Consider the following 21136-nt stretch of genomic DNA (forward strand, 5'->3'; position numbering starts at 1 on the left):
GCAAATGGATGTTACTCATAATTCTACTTTTGGAAAATTACAGTATGTGCATGTATCTATAGACACATGTTCTGGCATTCTACATGCCACCCCACTTACAGGAGAAAAAACAACACATGTCATTCAGCACTGCCTTGAAGCATGGAGTGCTTGGGGAAAGCCAAAATGTGTAAAAACTGACAATGGCCCCGCCTACACATCTCAAAAATTCCGTCAGTTTTGTGCTCAGATGCAGGTTACCCACCTGACGGGCCTGCCCTACAACCCTCAAGGACAGGGAATCATAGAGCATGCTCATCGGACGCTCAAATCATATTTAATAAAACAAAGAGGGGGAATTATGATAGAACTCCCCCCAACACCCCGAATGGCCACTGCTCTGGCCCTTTTTACCTTAAATTTTTTAAATCTTGATGAAGCTGGACAAACAGCGGCTGAGCGACATTGCTCAGAGCCCAAGAGGACAAAAGAATTAGTCAAATGGAAGGATGTATTGACAAATGAATGGAAAGGCCCGGATCCTGTTTTAATAAGATCCAGGGGAGCTGTCTGTGTTTTTCCACAGGACAATGAAAATCCCATATGGATCCCAGGACGACTTACTCGGAGCATCACAGCAAGTGATCAAGAAGGGACTGGGACTCCTGCACCTCACTCTTCTTCCATGGATGCCAGCAACAGTGCAGGGCGAGCTACGATGGGGAATAATGTCAACCTTTCCACTCCCGATGCCGGTGATGTACCACTAACAGGGATTTAGGGTTGGCCTATTTACCTGAGGATCCACAGGTTGAATTTACCTGAGGATCCACAGGTTGAACGACTAAAAGAAAATAGGACTATTCCCCTTAAGGGCAGCCTTTGTTTTGGCATATTCAACAAAACATCTTTTGATCTCCCTTGCATTATGTTATGTAATCAATCTTCTGCTTGGTTAAGGGAGGCCACATGGGGAACTGGTGAGGAGGACATTGTGGCTAACGCCACAGTTCTCTATGGTGGTGGCCTTACATTGCGTTAATGGTAGCTGCACTGATCTTACGCCCATGGCGATGCTACTTGGAGGAAAGGGCGAAAAGGGACGATTGTCATTTTTTTCCATTTTCCTGGACGGGGAACATCAAACCTGCTGCCTCTGTCTGGACAGCTACTCATATAAAATATCGCAGTAGTTACCTGCATGCCTCGCTTTATCCCCGGGGACCATGACTTTATTTAGAGGAAAAAGAGATTTTGGTATTTCTGCAATTATTGCTGGCATTATTGCTACGACAGCAGTCGCTGCCTCGGTTACTGCCTCGGCATTGGCCTTGTCAAATTCAGTACAGACAACCCAAACTATCAATGATTTATCGGCCACCGTCTCTGTGGCTCGGGACAGACAGGCCTCGGCCAATACTCAGATATAGGGAGGCCTTATGCTTGTCAACCAACGTATAGATCTGGTCCAAGAGCAATTAGACATTCTATGGCAACTGGCCCAGCTTGGCTGTGAGCAAAAACTCCCAGGCCTTTGTGTCACCTCCATATAATATGACAAATTTACCCGAGCTGCTAATCTGTCTAAGAGTCTTTCACAGCATCTGTTACAGAACTGGACCTCGGAGTTTGAACAGACACTTCGGGAGCTGAGAGCAACCATCATTCAAGTAAATTCTACCCGACTAGACCTGTCTTTGACGGAGGAATTGTCGTCCTGGATCACCTCAGCAGTCTCTTATTTCAAGGAATGGGTGGGAGTGGGACTTTTTGGAGTGATCCTCTGCTGTGGATTAGTGTTACTCCTCTGGTTGCTTTGCAAATTGAGATCTCAAACAAGAAAGGACAAAGTAGTGATCACCCAGGCGCTTGTAGCCCTTGAACAAGGAGCGTCAGCCGATATCTGGTTGACCATGCTCAAGCAACAGGTCACCGGCTGGACAGCTCTTGCACTCCTAGAACCTCGGTTCATTGCACAGGATTAGAGTGTCCGGCTTGAGCAGCCCATGAGGGGTGACGAGCTTAGCATCGCACAGGGAAGTTTTACCAAATACGCTCCCTGGAAGGCATGTCATATTGCATGAGGGTTTCTGCCCCAGTTTTCCCTCCCTCGAAAAATGGCAGTTTGATGGGTCGGGAGTGCCGTGGGTCCCAACAACAGCCTAAGGGTATCTCTCTTGTACAGGTTCGCCAACTTTGTACGAGGATATGACCTCTGTCTTCGCCCTCCTATATCTGGGTGTCCTGTTTGCTTAAAAAACAGAAAAGGGGGAGATGTGAGGAGCTGTCCTCACATACTCCATTACAAGATGGCACCTGCATCCGGCAGAACGCACCTAGTAAAAAGGGCAATACGCAGGCGCCTGGTAACTTCCCTACTCAAAGGGACACGTACGCTTTGGTACGTCATCTGGCATAATTGGCAGCGACCAGTCAGAGAGTGACACGTCCTAGGCGAGGATAGTTTCCTATATAAGGGACGGTTATTCCTCACTCGGCGTCTCCGCATTGTAAGCTTATGCTCTCCCTCTCAAGACACATTAAAGCTTTTCTGCAGTAGGATCCTGTGTGTGCCGCGTCGTTCCTGCTGGCGAGACGTAGTGCGGGACAGCCATCAACAATAAGACATGCATAATTCATAAGTTATTTAGTCCATATTCTTTTTATTGGCACCATTTCATCAAAAACACTGTTCGCGGGTTGTTGTAATCAACTTTCCACACAATTTATGTTCAATTGACAGCAATACTAGATCACACAACTTTTCTCAAATCACAGATGTTTTTAGATCTTTGAATGGGAAATTTCAAATTGAAGCACAGACATGCCAGTTAATTCATATAAATATATCGTGTTGTGATTTTCAGCCACAAGTTGCTATAGTGATAAAAATGGTAGTGGCCCCATGCTATGACAGTAGGTAAATCAAGTTTGGCATGACTGTACTGCGCTGTGTCCCCACTTAAAGGCTTAAGCAGGAGCCATGGTAGTTGACACAGAGGGTTTCTCTGAGGTACCCTGCGAGGAGCCTGACCGATACATCTCATTTCTGTAAAATGAGGAAAATAGAGATGAGCACATTCTCGTGTTTCTCCAGGACTTATCTGGTGTGGGGAAAGTGGAAGAAAAAGTGCAGATCGTTAACTTGGGGCTTGAGTGCAAGCAGTAGTCTCTATTTATCTCAACTGTCCAATATACACCATTCTGTAGACCAGCAGAAATAATGAGGGAACTTACTTTCTAGACAGGTTTAACATTGTATAGTTTAAAAAAAAATGGAGGTTTCATTTCTTTGAGAACAAGCGTGTGAACTAGGCAGCCTGTCCCAATGGCTCCCTGAGGCGGGCTGGCTGGCCAGCCTAGCCTCATTGATGGACTTTGGGCCAGGAAAGAGGCTTTGTCTCAAAAAAAATGGAAATTGGGATAGATGTGACTGGAAGAATGACACTAGAGACTAATTTCAGACCTCTATACATGTGTGAATGCACGTGCACACATGCACACGTGCACACACATACACAGAGATTAATCTGTCAGCAGATGTTGGAGGAGGACTGGAGCACAAATGATCTCTTCTGGACAAGATGGACCCCTGCACTCAAGAACTCCCAACAGTTGTGTTTGCCTACCCAAGATCAAGTCAGCCAGCTTTACAGCATGGTTGTAGAGGGGCCCAGGAATCCTACCCATAAAGAGTAGCTACTGATGGGGAATAGCTTTTGGGAGAGCGAGAGTCCATTTTCTTTAGGGTTGTGTCCTCTGACACGTCATCCATGCTCCATGGCTATCACAGCACCCATGCGTCTATGGGCAGCACAAATTGTAGAGGAATTAAAAGAAAAAGGATATGAAGTTGGGAGGAGTGGGGGTGTCTATAATAAAAACACGTTAGCAGAGCAACATGTAAGTCCAAAAACATTCCCACTTCATTATCCACTTATTTGCATTTCTCTTGATTTAAAAGTGACTCACATATGCATTTAATCTTAAAGAGTAAAATGGAAAACTTCATTTTAGATGGGGAAGGGGAAAGTCGGTCTGTGCATAGGCTTTCAGACAGACAGACAAGGGGGAAAACAGGAAGACGCTATGCAGGGCTCCCGACAGTGCTTCTCTCCAGATATTGGTGCAGAGGAGGATGCAGGAGAAGGCAGGTGGTTCCTTCACACACTTGTTTGTTAGAAAGGCATGTAAGGAGCCTTACAGAAACGATGCCTTTGACCACAGGAAGGACTGCACCGAGCCACCAACAGGCGTAGAACTTCAGCATAAAATCTGTGAACCATGTTTGGTGCTGGTGACTATGAATTTGAACATGCCAAATATTTAAATGGTTCATAAATAGTATCGTCAATAAAAATAGCCTTCTCTGCTCACCTTCAGAGGAAGCAGGAGACTCGTGCTGATATATTGAAAACCCATAACATAGGACACATCCCAGCATTGCCTATGTCTCGGGGTGACCGCACTGTGGAATCAGGAGAGCATCTCCTCATGTAAGTATCCCGATATTAAAGGAGGAGTGGCAACTGATGGGCATATACAACCGTTACCAATGGCTCCTAGGCAATGATCATCAATGCTTACATCACAGAGAGGCTAGATGCACATTAATACTGCCCTTGAGAGAAACCTGACTCATAGCAAGCCTTTACATCTACCACTTCAGACCTGTGAGATGGCTTCATTGCTAAGAAAGACCACCTGCCTCTAAGCCTCACAATCTGAGCTCAATATCTCAGACCCACCTGATGGAAGAAACTGACGCTGGTAAGTTGTCCTCTGACCTACACGTTTACTGTCACCCACAAAACATTTAAAAATAATAAATTTACCAATACATAGAAGATAAAGCAAGGGACCAGCTTCAGGAACACCCTGGGGACCAAGCAGAAAAGCAACAATGCAGGAAACGCTACACCAAACAGCATCTACTCCCTCACACGGAATCTACTCCCTCACACGGAATCTACTCCCTCACACGGAATCTACTCCCTCACACGGAATCTACTCCCTCACACGGAATCTACTCCCTCACACGGAATCTACTCCCTCACACGGAATCTACTCCCTCACACGGAATCTACTCCCTCACACGGAATCTACTCTCACACAGCATCTACTCTCACACAGCATTTGCAGGGAGCAAGGAGGGTGAGCTGCAAGTTAAAGAAAAACAACTGCAGAAGACAAACTTGTGCACATCAGTCTAGTGTAAATGAGACTGCATATCTGATTCTTTTTTTAAAGAAAGATTTTATTTTATGCATATGAGTATACTGTAGCTGTCTTCAGACACGAGAAGAGGGCATCGGATCTCATTACAGATGGTTGTGAGCCACCACATGGTTGCTGGGAATTGAACTCAGGACCTTTGGAGGAGCAGTCAGTGCTCTTAACTGCTGAGCCATCTCTCCAGCCCTAATATTACATTATTGGTTGGGTAAAATTATTTAGTGGATTTTTTCTAAAGGAACACTTATCACTTGGAGATATAGAAATATTTTGTGATAAATATTTGTGATGTTAGTATTTGCTTCAAAATAATCAGAGGTGGATAGACTATAGAAAAGAAGTGGATAGACTATAGAAAAAAAGATTGGCCCATGTGTTGATAACTGGTAAGGCTGGTAGATAAGTACGAGAACTATTCCACTACTATACTACATTCTGGCTTACATTTATATATATGTAATAAAACGTGTGTGTGTGTGTGTGTGTGTGTGTGTGTGTGTGTGTGAGTGAGCGTGCACGCATGCATGTACCATGTGTGTGTAGTCAGTATCTTTCCAGACCTCAAACCGGAAGCAACCCATAGTTAATACTTTTCAACAGCTTCACGTAATAAGATCCTATACAGCAACTATATAGTTAAACGACACCACATTCATGAATCTCAAACACAATTGGGAATTATCCTACCCAAGAATATATACCATGTCCACAGAGGCTGAATAATCTTACATTCCCACGGCAGGGCACACAGGTTCCAGCTTCTCCACTCGATGTTATTTACTTTTGTTTTTTAACAGGCTTCCTAATGGCTGAGATGTGGCATCTCCTCGAGTTTTGCTCTGCATCTCTTTAAGGATCAGGAATGTTGAACGTCTTTGCCTGTGTTGCTCATCTGCCTTCTTTGGAGAGCCAGCCTTTTATGCCCTTGGTCCATTTTTCAACTGGGCTATTTTACCTGCTTTCAAACCTCCTCTCTATTCCAATGTCAAATATGTGATCTATCAGTGTGTTCTCATGTTCTGTGCATTGTCTCTGCTGACAGCATCTTTGATGCACAGGGCTTTTTAATTTTCACGAAGCCCCCTTTGTCTTTCTCTAGTTGCTTATGTTTTTGTCCCTGTCAAATTCAACAGCATGAACGTTTGTTCCATATTTCCTGGCTGCTTTCAGGTCTCACAGTATCAAGTCTTTGGTTCTCGAGTCAATATGTTTTTGGTTAGATGAGGGTTCTACTCCCCTGTTTGTGTGTAGAAACCTTATTTCCCATCACCATCAGTTCAAAAGACAACTCCTCTCCCTGCTGACGAGTCTTGGTACCATAATTCAAAATCACTTGACTATATGTAAGGGTTTGGGTTTTTTTTTTAAATCTTCAAACAGAATTGCTATATGATATAGCAATTCTATTTAGAGATGTTTAGCCAAAGAAGGTGAAAGCAGAGCCTTGGGATATTTGCACGTTTGCACTGTAGTCACAACAGTTAAAGCATGGCATTGCCCCAAGCGTACACTGACGGAGCGGTGAAATGCAGGTGATGCACAAAAAGGAGTATTAGTTGGCCTTGAAAATGCTTACATATACTACAGCCTTGAGGCTTTGCACTAAGTGAAATAATCAGTCACCAAATGATAAAAATGAAAAAAAAACCAAATGATGTTTTTTCTTATACAAGGTAGTTAAAAGGACCCAAAGTCATAGAAGTAAAATGGGAGTCATCAGAGGCCAAAAGGGGAGAGACTGGAAAGGTGCTGCTTGACAGGTCCACAGTTTCACTTTCCTTGTGAGTACACTAATGCCATCCCATCATGTGCTCAAAATGGAGAAATGGCAAATTTTGCATTAAATATATTTGTCACAATAATAATTTAAAAAATTTAAAAGTCATATATCTATATCTATTGCTTACATTTGTATTTAAGGTGAAAACTAACTGTGCTAGTAAAAAGGATCGTAGTTCCCTCTGGGGAGAACTGTGAGCAAACTTATAAGAATCGCTGGTTGGATGTGTGGTCAGAAATCTATGCCCCTGTGGTGGCTAATGACTGCTGAATAATTATGATTTTTATACTTTCTGTGAGGCTATTATGCTTAAGTGAAATAATGGCATTTTGGTTTTACTTTTTGAGACAGGACCTTGTTATATCGCTGAAGCTGGACTTGAAGTCACAGTCCCCTTTCCTCCCAGCCTTCCGAGTGCGGAGATTGACAAGCCAACAACATGGCAGGCATGTCAAAATTAAACATTGAGAAAAATATTCAAAAGGAAGCTTGCGAGCTTTTCCTTTGCAATGCCTCATGTCACCTTTAAGAGCCAGGATGAGTTGGCTCTCTGCAGAGACACTGTGGGAGCCCAGCTGGCTTCCTGTGTCTCAGGGCTGGGAGTGGGCTAACTGCGGGGATCTTGTCAACAGCAGGAAATGCCTTTGCAAGCAGGAGTTGAAGGGACATCCAAGGTCAGAGCTTGGCAGGCAAGGGCCAGACCGCCAAGACTGTGTAACACACACTGGATTAGGAAGGCTCAGGCAGAAGAGGGTCCCAGGCAAAGAGCCTCAAGGACCAGAGCTGAACCTAAAGCAGCCATGGTGTGTGTTCAAACCCAAGTTGGTGTTTCTCTGTGGGTGAGTAAACGGTAGTAAGAACTGGGCCCATTTCACAAGACTGGGGGAAGAGATGAACTGGTACAAGGACCAAAGAACCTGCACCAAGACAAGGGGATGATGGGTATAAAAACCAAAGATATGGGAGAATTTGACTAGCACTGGCAAAACTTACAGTTCGTGCAGGTCAGTCACTGAACAATGGGAGTCAGAGAACTGGACAATAGTATCCACCATTCCTAAGTTGTAGGGCCAGCTTGGCAACCTGGGTCAGATTGACTGTAGTACTTGTAGGCTGTTCACTGGTGAAGTCTAAAATGCACAGACTTCTAAACCCAATTACCAATACATTAAGGAGGCTCAGGTTTGGAGTCACAAGGACCCTGGTTCGAGTCCCCGACCTGTGATTTAATAGTGGGGTGAGTTTGGCCAAGATGTTCCCGGGGCTTGGTTTTCTCACCTGTAAAATGAGCACAATAATGCTTGGCAGGGTGTCCGTGAGTCAGTGTAGCAGGGACAAATCTGGATGACTTTGCCCATAACTTTGCACCAATGATATTTCGTGCCAGGATGTTCATCTCCCTCAGAGCTCAACGCTGTCGCTTCTCAGTCTTGAGGTTAAGATCCAGCGTAGACCTGACGTGCACAGTGACTATAATACACATGATAAAAGTACCACCAACCAAGAGCCATCTAGAGTGTCTCAGATGCACAGTCAGAAACAGACACCCAGAATCTGAGTGCACACTCTTTTGGGTTGTAACTGAGAGTAAGCCATCATCCTCACACCTCCCCCTTTTCAACTCTTTAATGAGAGAGTGGCCGGGAGGACCACACAATCACACTTGAAAGGACTTGTAAAAATGCTTAGTCCTAGTTCTTCAATGCCAAGAAAATATTTTTGTTGAACTTTAAAAAAAAAAAATCAAACTGCCTCATGGTGTAGCATGTAGTCCGACACTACTACCCAACTTTAAGCTCCAAGTGGACCACACTACCAGCCCCGCCTAGGTTATCATATCCACAGATAAAAGAGACACACATTAACATTAGCTTATTTTTGATATGCTTTAGTTCAATGGCCAGGCTCTTCTAAGCCTTCCTTGGCTATTATGCTCTTTTAATTCCCAGCTCAACACCCCTAAATCTGCCCTCACCTTAGCTGTGTTTCTAATCTCCCACCTGCGACCCCAGGCCCAGTCGGGTTAACAGCCAATGGCCACTTCACCCTACATCTTACTTGGCTGGTGGCGCTCCCTCTCCAAAGCATGGCAATTCAGTTCCTCTCTCCTGCATGGACTTGGATGTTCCACCTATTCTGCCCAGCCATTGGCCACTAGCATCTTTATTGATCAATCAAGAACCAATTGAGGGACAGGACCTTCTGTGTTCGCATGCAGATTCCCGATCAAACATCAGAACTACTCCCTACATATTGGAAGCAAATATTTCCTGTTCTGTCTTCATATAGTTTATCTAAACATTATTAAGTTGGTATAGCCTGCACTATGATCAGTGCCACATTTGGTAATAGATACATCCAGTTTTTTTTTTTTCTTTCTCAGGCTACAGACTGCAACAAACCAGCCAAAATACCAGCATCCTAAGGTACTTGCAGCTCATCAACTCAAGACATGTGTGCCTGAAGTTGGCCTGACTGTCTTGGCCCAGAGACTTAGAAACTTGAAACCATGATGTCAAACCAGGACGGCTTGCACCTGAGGGCTACTGGCCTCTTTCAAGTTGTTTAGCAGAATTCAGTTGCTAGCAGTCACAGAACTGAGGGCCTCAGCACCCAGAGGTCACCTGTTCCCCAACATGGGGCCTTCTACACTGCAGGACAGTTGATTTCCTCAAGGTCAACAGCAGGGTGTCGCCTGCTCTAAACCTCTCCTGTCTCACCTTTGATTGGCTCCCAGGATAATCCCCCTTTTGCATGATCTCACAGTCTTCTTGTTTGGGGAGATCATTTTAGAATTCTGAGTTTATGGTGGTGTCTAGTTTCCCTCCATGGCCTCCTACTCCATCTGGGGGCTGCATCTAGATGGCCTGAGTGGAAAAACGTATCATTCCTTTTGTAGCCCTGCCTCCATATCTCTGGAGGTTCCACCTGCCCCCACCCCCTTGGCTTGGCAAATTTGTTATGGCAGATAGCTACTGCCTAGAGGGTTATTCACTGGGGTGGATTGGGGAACCCTTGGAGAAGCCAGCTCTAATATCCCAAGCTGTTGGACACAGCAGGTGGCTTTATCTCAGTATCCAGAGTGAGACTCACGGTGTCAAACATTAAGTGAATTGAGAAAAGTCTCCTCGTGGTCTTTGATTCAGCATGTGCAGATCAGGCAGTCTGATTGGTTACTGGTGTCGGCCAGCTTGGCTGTCACCAACTCATTATTCCTGGTCCCCAACCTTCAGGTTCTGGAACATCACCACCAAAGACCAACCCACTTTTTGAACAATATGCATCAAGTCCTTTCTTTGGAGTGTATACGGGACACATCACAGTGGGATCTCTCTTGGATCCTATGAACCAAGATGTTCTTCCAACTTTTCTGGGCCCTTTACCACCCTGCCCCATCCTCCAGTGTCAGTAGAAGGATCAAGCAACAGCAAAACCCTCCCTAGGACTTGAGCTGGATGCATCCTGGTGACCTGTGACTAAAACAAATGTCATGGTCCCATGAAAACCATATTGTATCTTTAGTGGGCCTTTAAATTAGAACCCCATGGCAGGCTTGATCAAGTCAATAGCAATATCACCTTTGTAGACCTGTGACACTGTTCACCGGGAGAAGTAAAACTTGATGATGCCAACTTCTGTAAATTCCTGACTGATGGGTGTGTCTGTGTGTGTGTGTCTGTGTGTGTGTACAAGTGCTTACACACACACAGGCACATGCACACATGCATGGCCTATTCGACTGTGAGTTCCTCAAGGGTTCCTCAAGGGAAAGATCAGTAGTTTGTTCTCAGTTTGATTCTTATTGCCTCTCATACAACTCTATTTATAGCAGTCTCTCAACAAAATGGGGAAATGGAAAAATGAAAAGGCATTCACTCAACTTTACTTAACTTCTCCCATGTACTCAGAATTAAACGGCTTTTCTCTATTTAGCAAAAAATGTTTGACCAGTCAGCTGGTTTGTCAATTCATTGATTTGTTAAAGTCCAAAGCTGCCACTTCTCTCCCCACTACCCCCCTTCACCTTTGTAAGTCCATCTGGTTTAATGGAAAGGAAAGGGAAACTTGAGGAAATTAAGTAAATGACGTCAGGGCCTGAGCGGAAGCAGATATGCTAGGGGCTGTTCTTGTCAGCTTGTAACTGGAGAGACATAAATATACATTAGGGAAGAGGAAATTCAAAACAGACCAGGGAAAGAAATCATGTATGAGGCATTAAAAACCAGTAAAATTAGAACTTGCCACTCGGAGGCCATCAGGCTGTGACCCTGATGAATCACGTTTCCTTAGTTGTAATTGTTTGAATGACGTGAGCTGTCATAAGCCCACAGACCCCACCCATTCTTAGCAGCACAATTTACACAATTTTTGAGGGGTGAGGTTTAGGGTTGGGGTGCTTTCTTTCCCTATTTGTCATCTAAGCTTTGGAGGGCCAGGGGGGCGCCTTTCTTCTAAGTGAGCCCGTCTGACTCCACTCCAATGTCACATTTTTCTGCTTAAAAAAAAAAAAAAATCAAGACATTTAAGAAACTAAATATCTGATTCTCGCTTTTTCTCTCGGACTGCCACAGGCCACTTACATTGACCAAAAAGGTATGGCTTTCATCTTAAAGACAGAGTTAGCCCACAGATGGTTATTTTGAGTTCAGGAAAGTGACTTCCTTTGCCCGTGGCAACTTGTAGTCATACACCTCAAAGTCCCTTTAACTAATCTGGAAGGCAAGGCGCGTCTGCAAGCTATGCTTCAAGAAACTCCAAGGATTCGGAGACTAGCTAGTCTTTTATAAGGGGAAATGTACAAAATCCTCCTGGGATTCCCAGCACTGGCTACTTAACTCTAGACCACAGAGACAGGATATATGACTGAAGGGCAAAAGCCTAGAGCTTGGCTGTCACACCGCTCCCAAGAAGATAAAACACAGGAAGAAGAGATTGAAAGGGATTCTCCAACATCAGAATCAATGTTCATACTGTTCTTTCTTTCTTTCTATCTATGTTTTGAACATAGGGTCTCACTTAGCTCAGTCTGGCCTCGAACTCCTAATCCTCCTGTTTCCACCTTCCAAGTGCTGGGATTGCAAGCACGCACCGCTGCACCCTCATCCCGTACAGACCCCCCAACTTTGGGCAGCCATCAGGTGCCTCAATGTGTTCCAACTGCTTTGTCCTCTGTTCCCAGCTGGAAAACACCAACTGCTTCTTGCTCTTAATGAACTCGCAGGCAGAGAGAGAGAGCCAGTTAAATTTATCTTGCTGAGCTCAGGCTGGGCACGCAGTCCCTGCTTCCTGAGCAAGGCCGTTGCCTCCGTGTGCTATGCCCTTACACAGGAGAAAGGTTGCGTATTTTAGACTTCTTAGAAGTCTACTACACCACAAAGTACCTGGGCTCCATTTCCCTGAATTATTGGGCCTTCTTGTCACAGTACGGGGGACCAGTGACAAAGTGGGCAGTGGGGCTGGGAAAGTGTCCTCAGCTAGTTTCTGGTGCTAAAGAAAGGTTTTTCTAGGATGAGGTCACAGTGATACTCCAATACTCGTACTGTGCAGGACATAATTGAAAGAATAAGCAGGGGCCTCATGATAAACGGTATAAAGTGTGGTCTCTGCCTGAAGGCAGAACCATCTCCTATTGTCAGGTAGCCAAACCCAGACCCACGCTGTCCTTGGCTGCTAGGCCAAAGGTTTGCAATACCCTGTCTAAGTGGCTCTCTGAACAGACCCGCTGTGCCCTCTTTCCTCCGTGTGAATTTAGATGGTGCTTGGATCTATCCCCCAAGGCCAGCTCTCCCTCTCTGCGCCTCAGAAGCCTTCATTTGTAAAATGGAGATAATGCCCACACAAGGAACTCGGTATTTGAGGCTTAGGTTCTGTATCGTGGGCATTTGCTTCTCTCTCTGGCACACATGAAGAAGCGGGGGTGGGAGGGCCCCTAAGCCACCTGTGTGATCAAAGCCAGTCAGTGTAGCCTGGGCACCTAACCAAGTTGTGTCAGAAAGCTCTGGGCATCAGTTTGCACATGCATGTTTCCCTCTCCTAGCCCACTGCTAGGTTTCTCTCATCTCAAAGCCCAGCAGCTTCTTCTGTTCTGAATCCCCTATTTCCTGGGGGGACTTACAGATCCAGCTCCTCAGGCCTAGACAAGATTCTTGGCTGTCCTGCAACCTCTTTAGAGCACTTGGCCCGCCTAGTCTAGACTTCACTTACTACCCCATACCTGGGTTCCCGGTGGGCTTAGGGTACTGCACCCTTCAGTGGAGAAGAGGATTGTCAACATAAAAAGCCCACTAAAATCTTGGGGGAGGTGAGGACTGAGCGCACAAGGACCTTGATAAAGTCTAATCAGAGACCAAAGATTCTTAGATGCTCTTTTTTAAAAAAACTATAATTTCCCCCTAAGTCCCAGCTGACCAGGCTCAGCACATACGTATTGTATTCTCTTCTCAAAGAAGCCGTATAGATTTAGAGTAAGTTAAGGCACCCCTCCCCCATTGTCTCAGGACATATTCCATTTATTATCAATTTCACTCGTGTGCTTAATGGTTTGTTCACTGATTTTCTTCCCTTATTTTTATTAGGCTGTGTATAAGAGAAGTTCCAAAAGAAGTGATGAGGTAGGGGGTGGGTTTTGCATCCCTTTCACTTTAGGGCTGGTTCAAAAGCTGCTCATGTAAGGAGAGACATTTTCTTCAGTGGTGTAGCCATTAGTAAGTTGCCAATGTTTCTGTAAACAACCAATCATCAACATTCCTGTACGTAACCATAGTTAAACACATTGTTTCACCAAAGAAAAAAGCCCATCCTATCCCTGATCTTCTCAGTCACATGACCAAATGCAACTAGCTATATGGTACTCAGGGAAATGTGCTCTTTTCTTCTGGGCATTTATGCAGCCAAGTAGATATTAGAGCTTTCACCTTGATGGGTCATTGTGGAGTTTGAGGAACTACTAATGGACTCCCTTTGCTTGTAAGTAACATCGTTGAGCCTTCAAGCATCCAAGCATTAGCATGAGTGTTTGGTCTGTGGAGATACGGTGGTGGCTGAGGTTAGATGGTTGGGTAAAGCTATAGAGAAGTGGACGGGTGTAAGGTGTGAGTTGGAGGTAGATCAACAGGACCTATCAACAGATAACCACACAGGCACCTGGGATGGAGCAGAGAAGCCCGCCCCAGCCCCACCTCCCACCAGCGGGAGCTTTCTTCCTATCTTATTTCTTAACTACCCAGTTAAGTCTTAAACCACTCAGGTTGGAAATCAATGTAGGCAAATCCGATTCACATTTTTTTTTTTTGGTACCATTCAAGCAGCTGGAGAAACCTGAGTGGCAGTCTTCTCTGTAAACTGGGGGCAGGCTGAGAACGCAAGTGCTGGGCACAGTTCCTGAGACATCTCAAGGAGTCATAAACTGTAGCTCGTCCCCTGCTGGTTTCTTTCCTTTGCCAGACACTCCGACCTGTTATCCATCACTGTTTGGTAGAAGAATATGCGAATCAGGTTATCTGGAAAAGAATCATGGTTTCTAAGAGACAGACAGCTGGCACCTGCCGACATCTACCCATTGATTCCACTGTTCTTGGTGGTACCCTCCCTATGCTACCTTTCCCGCAGGAAATACGCTTCTTCTTGGATTAGACAGGCTACATGGTCATGGCTTATCTTCAGAAGCCAGGGCAAATGCTATCTCAGAGACATTTCTGAGTCTCCACCCTAGAAGGCTAGAAGAAAGAGCCTCTTCCTCTTCGATCCCTGCGCTTCCTGCTCCTGCTTGTGCTGCAGCTCGTCAGACAGCAAGAGGGAGGTTGCCGTGCCCTGCCCTGCCCTGCCCTGCCCTGCCCAGTCCCAGTCCCTGGAAGTGCTATGCAGGTTTTCCAAAAAAGAAAACTCCATGAGGAGTTAGGGTGACACTGAGGCCAGCTAGGTCCTTGGATGCTTCTTCTCTACATTTTATATAAGTTAGGAACCCCATGTTGGGTCTCACATATCCTATTGGCATTTCCCTTCAGGGTGTCGTATCCCTAAAGGATCTTTTCTGTTTTCAGAAGAGGAGAGTGAAGGTTTACCATATCTTGTGATTTCTAAAGCCCACACCTCTTCAAGGAGAGTATTTTGACAAGATGCTCAAAACCTTTTCCTCCAATTCAACTGCTTCATTGTCCTTTCACTAAGGCCCAGAGGCAACAAGGCCCAGTTCTGGAGGAAGAAGGGGCCAAAAGGCAGCAAGAGGGCTGTGTGGATGCTTACGGTGAACGGATCACATCCCATTATCCTGTAGTCCCTTCTCCATGCTTGCCTTTCTCCTTAGTCTGAGGGTTTCTACATAGGCCCAGACCGCATAACCACCTTCACTTTCAATGCCACAGTTTGGGGAGATGCTTATTCAGTGAGTGGACCTAAATATAGACGCTTAGCTACATGTATAAGAACCTCACAGAATAATCTCCATGAATACTTTTTTTTAAATGCAAAGACATTTAAAACTTCAATGAACAAGTGTTTGTGGCTCTTTACTTTTTTTGAAATAAAGTTCTTTAAAGATCTCAATTTGACCACATGTAAAAATAATGTAAAAAAAAAAAAACCTTTAAAAAGTGTCTGGAGAAAATCAGGCATTAAATACACAAATATGTTTGTTGTATCAGAAAGAGATGTGTCTAGGCAAAAACAATGAAAACCCTGTGCTGTCCAAACTGCAGACGTGACTCTAGCTTAGGGCGATTTTCAAGTTCGAAGTTGGTGGGTCAGCTGCTTGTGCCTCTTGGGCGTCTTTTGGGTTGGTAATTTAAGTGAGGCTGGCCTTGAGTCTTCTTTTGATTTCATTATCCTCTCAGCTGGCCTCCTCTCTAAACAGGGGACCTTCATCTATATTCTGTCCCATCGTGCCTATAATCCCTTGCCGTTAGTCCCTCCCTCCCTTCTGTCTAGCCCAGGAGAGCTGAAACGCTATAGTCAACACCCAGACAGTCTCCAAGGGGGAGATGTTTGCCTGCAGTCAATTATTTTGGAGCCAGACCTTGGGTGTATTCTTGAGTCCCTCATTTTTTTCCCCTACCTCCACTGTTGTGATAAATGTGCTAGTAATTGCATGGTGGACTCAAATGATGCAGATGCCTTACTTAAGCAATGGTTATGGTGGGTCCACAGAATACTTAGTGCTTGACTGTGAACTCTACCAGCACCTGTCCCATCTCTGCCCAACACCAAAAACTATCAAAAACTCCACTGTGTCTCCCACATTGTGCAATCAAGTGCCCTGAGTCATTCTTCTTCATGGTAGTCTGGTGTACAAACACCGTCGTTGAGGTCATTCCTGTTAGGGAAATCACTTCTTCATCTAATTGCTTCTCTGCTTCGTGGGTCTCCATCTGGCTGCTCACAGCTGCCCTGCCTCTGAAGGCTGATGTGGCGCTGCAGTCCCTCCTGGGGTCCGATGTAGACCTGGTCTCCAGTCAAAGGACAAGCTCTCTCATTTTGTACTTCATGAAGTCCAGAGAATTAAACTTACTGATAGGGCCTTCTATCAAAAAGTATAGCTGATACTTAATCCAAGTCTTGCATGCTTTAAGACCCACACTACCTCCACTGGTTCAAAAAACAGGGGAAAAAAGAATTTATAAGGGTTGGTGCTGTTATCAGAACCTTGGCCCCATTGGCTTGCGCAGCCATTGTACTAAATAAATCCCTTTCTCAGAGACATCTGGAAGGCTCAGGAGGGAGAATAATCAAGAAAGGGATTTAATGCCACACGCTGCTGCTTCTGGGTCACAGTGACTGAGAGGAGACTTTGTCACTTTGCAAAATCTTCCCCAGAGTTTTAGTCTCTTGACATTATTGTGGACCTAAAAGAGCTTTTGTTTAAATGGGTCTGCCTTATCCATTATTGCAATAGAAATTTTAAAGAAATTTAAAAATAAAAATTGGGGTCAGGCGTCTGGAGAAATGGCTTAGAGGCTAGTGGTGTTTTCTGCTCTGACAAAGGGCCCAAATTTGTTTCCCAGCACTCATGTCAGTCAGCTCACAACTGCCTGTGACTCCGGTTTCAGATCTGACAACCTACTTTGGCTTCCAGGCACCTGTATGCACATCAACATAAGCACACACATACTTTAAAAATGAAGATGTGGAGACAAGCTTTTTTTTTCTTCTTGATTTTTTAAACACAGAAGACAGAGTCTTCAGTCTGCCTCTGTATTTCTTTTACACAAAGAGAGGCCCTGACCTGAAATATAGGCAGATTGGCTATCTTCACACAGTCATGTAGCTGCAAGGGATCCAAACAGGTACTTTAATAAATAGCCTTTTCAAGAAACCTAAGAAGTCCTATGATATTTAGAAAAAAAAGTCAGTGGAATTTACCTAAAGATTAATTTCAAAAATAATTACAATGTGAAATTAGAAACCATTCTTCTGTAATGTTCATGTTCATTCATACGTTGTACCATAGTATACCTCAGTTTATGCTGAATGAACTACCAGGGAGGGTTCTGGGAACTAAGTTTACTAAGCTTTACTAAAACATAATTCCATAGCTTCATGCAGCAGTAGTTTCTTTAAAAACCACATTTATAATACCACGGATAAGAGGCAGAAACATCTTTAAGCACCGGAAACCTGCCACGTACATAGTAGCAAATGAAATTTGTTTTCTCAAAATTCTAATTTTTGGTTGACAGTTCAGATGTTGTCATTGGCAACAAACTATCTCATTTGCTGTCCTGGATATAATAGGCACACTTTGTTCATTTCTTAAGGAAGTGTCTTCCAAGTCCCTATGTGAATAACTATAATTTGTTAGCTACAGAGTTCTCAGAGAAACTCATATTACACAGGAAAGGATAGTTCAGCTTGTAACTCAAATGTCCCAGAAGCCTTTTCTTTCTTCAATACAACCAGCTTGTTTCCAGAGGCCATAGACATGGCTTTTGGTGTACTTTTCACTTAGTCGCACACTAGTGTGACTATTTTCCCCGTGGGCATGTTGGAAGTGTGACCAAGCAGTGAAACTAGCACAGCTTAGCACTGCCACCTTGAGCCTTGCTAAAGCAGTCTTACTCATCTAAACTTTTGGGCTATGAGTTAAAATTTCAGTACAACCAGAAGGTTAAGAAGGTTTGAACATCAGAGAAAGAATGTAGTCCTTGGCTGTCCCCTGAGATGGTCTCAAAACCACTAACCACAGTTGTCATCGGTGATGGGAATTCTGGGTGAACTAACAGAAAAGACTAATTAAGGTCAACAGGAGAGATTTGTTTTTTACCTAGCCTTTCTCTAGGCCTTGGTTGTTAAAAAGAAATAACGTCTTCCATACAGAACTATTGGAGACAAAACGATTGTGCTTTTGTGTATAAATCTCAGGGTAAATTAAAGGACCTTGACAATTCTTTTTAAGTTTGAGGATATCCCTGGGAGAAGACAAAAGCTTAAATGTCCAGTTATATTGCCCAGATGGCCAACTAGTCTTGCACACAAAACTCTATCTGGAAGGAATTTTACCCCACAGTGGCCGCACCCCACCCACACCCCACACACTTTTCGTTGTTACCTCACAGAGCTCCAGAGAGCCTCTCTTCTGCCTGGCTGCCCTGTTTTAGCTTTGCCATGTGCAATCAATCCTCCCCCACTTTCCAACACAGCCCCAGAACAGACACCATTCCATGGCTAGGTGAAGGGCATCTGACATAGAAGCCTTACTTTACAAAAAGGAAATGTGATGAATTGGACCTCAGCAAATTGAAGCTTTTGCTCAATGAAAAGGGTCCTGTGTGGATCCTGTGAACCAGGAGAAAATAGATCTGAAGGTCACATACTTGCCTGACGCTTCTCATCCAGAAACTGTGAAGAATCCTTACAAGTGATGTATGAAAAGCATAGGAAATACAAAACAGAAAACTAGCAAAGGCATGCGGGACATAGGGTGCATCTGTATTGTTCCTTATATTACGTGTGATTCCACATCTGGAAATTAAGTGTCAACATCATGACCCTGGGTCTAACTTCTAAAACATTTCCTTTACTCCAAGAATAAATCCAGACTACTGCTGGTATCCTCTCAATCCCACATTAGACTCCTGGTTTGAATGTTCTGTTTTACCACTTTCTTTTCTACTTCTTTCTTGGAACTTTCTTTGGTATTCTTTGAATATCCTAGGCTTTTCCTACCACATGGGCTTGTGGATTTGAACTCTCCCTGGTGTGACCTTTCCCAATCCCTTTACAGCATCACCCTTGTCCTCTCTAGTCTCCCTGTGTTCCTCACAGAGCAAATCTGCATAAGAAGGAAAGGTCTGGGCTTCACTTCTCTTCCTCACATCATTCTGGCTCTATAATTTGAGTAAGCCATGTGCCCTCGTTAAGTCTTCAGTTACTTATCCAAAATAATCATTGCCTTAAGGATCCTGGGCAGCTTAAGATATATCAATATCGTTGTTAAATCTAACTCTTATCTCAGTACATGTTACCACCATCCAGCCCCCACCTTCAAGTCAGGAACCTGGGTGAATTGGCCCCAACACCTTTCATTTTTAGTTCTCCCCACACCCAAGTGGTTGCCAAGTCTTGACCAATCAACTAATAAGTTCCCCCACAGATCTTAAATGCTAGTCCTCTTCCCCACCTGTTGTATTCTGTCCAACTATCAAAATTCCCTCTTTAATTGGCTTTTGCCACGCATCATCCACATGCCTGCTGTAGTATTTCTACCACACAAATCTGATTCTACCAGTCACTTTCTTTCCTGAAATCTTTAAATGATCCCACCATGTTTTCCAGCTGGAGACCAAATTCCTCCACCTGGCCCTTGCGCATCTCTTAACCCATTGCTTGCCCATCTCTACTACATGTAGAAGCTTCAACCATATGCTACAGCAAACCATTCTCAGTCACACCCCGTGGCTTTGTGCATGCTGTCCCATCTGCCTGGATGTCCTTCTCTGCTGCCTGGCATCTTTCAGGGTTCAGCTTAGCATCATTATATTACCAGGAGGACATCCCTGACTTCCAATCTGTTTGGTGCCTCCTCTCTGGGCTTCCACAATCATTCATGTCAAGTTATAAATGCTCAGGAAGTAGCACATAGTAGGCACCTCTCTGTTTAGTGAGTGAGTGACTTGGGTTGGACATTAATAAGCATGCAAGCAAATCCCTTGGTAAACTGTGATGGGTTTTGAATTGATAGTGGTATTTGTCTTCTCTCTAGCGCTAACTTAAGATGTTTTATTATCTTCTAGAAATAGTCTGGTGTCAGTCCTTCCAAGGGTTTAGAACTCACCCATCTGCAAAGTTCTTCCAGCTCATTGTGTGATCTTGGATGATGAATGAAGTCTAAATTCAGAGATGTGTTTAAATCCCAGATCTGCTAGACACCTAGTTGTTCAATGGCCTTTAGGTTTGATTTTAATGGGGGAGTAATGGGACCTCCACAAAGGGTTGTTGTGAGGATTCCATAAATTTATGCAGATAAAAACCCTTAGAATGGGGCCTGGCATGTGGGAAGCCCCCACTAAGTACTGGTTGATCTCCATCTGATGATTTGAGAACCAGGCAAGAAGAGAACTAGGAAAGAAATGAAAAGGATGGGGTAAGAGGCCCCGGCAAGTCAGGATGGATGGGGAGGGGCTGAGAGAGAGGTTTGATTAAAAACCCAGTCACTCCTCTTATACAGAGCACGGAGTGGGCACAGAGTTAGGGAGAGAAGCGAGCAGCAGTGAGATGGTAGCCTGGAGTTTGCTGCTTTGACCAAGCAGCACAGATAAGGCATCTGGGTCCTGATAGATAAATCCATCCCACAAATGGGTATGGATACCAGGCTTAAGTGAGGAGCTAGGCCATCCTGTTTGAAGGTCTTTTTTGTCGTTTCTTATAGCATTGCATTATAAGCACTCAGCCAATGCTAAGTGCAGGCTGTGATGAAGGATGAGCCCCATGGGAGATGACTGAATTGAAACCTAGACAGGTTGATCTGTGTATTGCAAAGGGCTGTGGCTTTGGACTCCAAGTGGCCTGGTTGGACTAATTGGATGGTGCTGCTGCTTCACTGAATGTTTCTGGCCTTCAATTTTCTCATCTGTAAAATGGAGATAAACTACCAACTTCAAAGAAACTTCAGTGCAATAATAAAATAAAAATAAGTATAACATGTATAAATAA

The 21136-nt window shown here is 44.4% G+C and overlaps 1 long non-coding RNA gene across 1 annotated transcript in view; it reads right to left on the reverse strand.

Annotated features, from left to right (window-relative positions):
• Positions 1–13542: 13542 nt before the first annotated feature.
• LOC134479916 (uncharacterized) overlaps positions 13543–21136 on the reverse strand; it is a 61776-nt gene continuing 54182 nt past the window's right edge. The window contains exon 5 of the long non-coding RNA XR_015625595.1: positions 13543–14460. This is a non-coding gene — a long non-coding RNA (uncharacterized LOC134479916). The remainder of the gene's footprint in view (positions 14461–21136) is intronic.

Source organism: Rattus norvegicus, chromosome 7, assembly GCF_021556685.1.
Source record: "Rattus norvegicus strain SHRSP/BbbUtx chromosome 7, alternate assembly SHRSP_T2T, whole genome shotgun sequence".
NCBI lineage: Eukaryota > Metazoa > Chordata > Mammalia > Rodentia > Muridae > Rattus > Rattus norvegicus.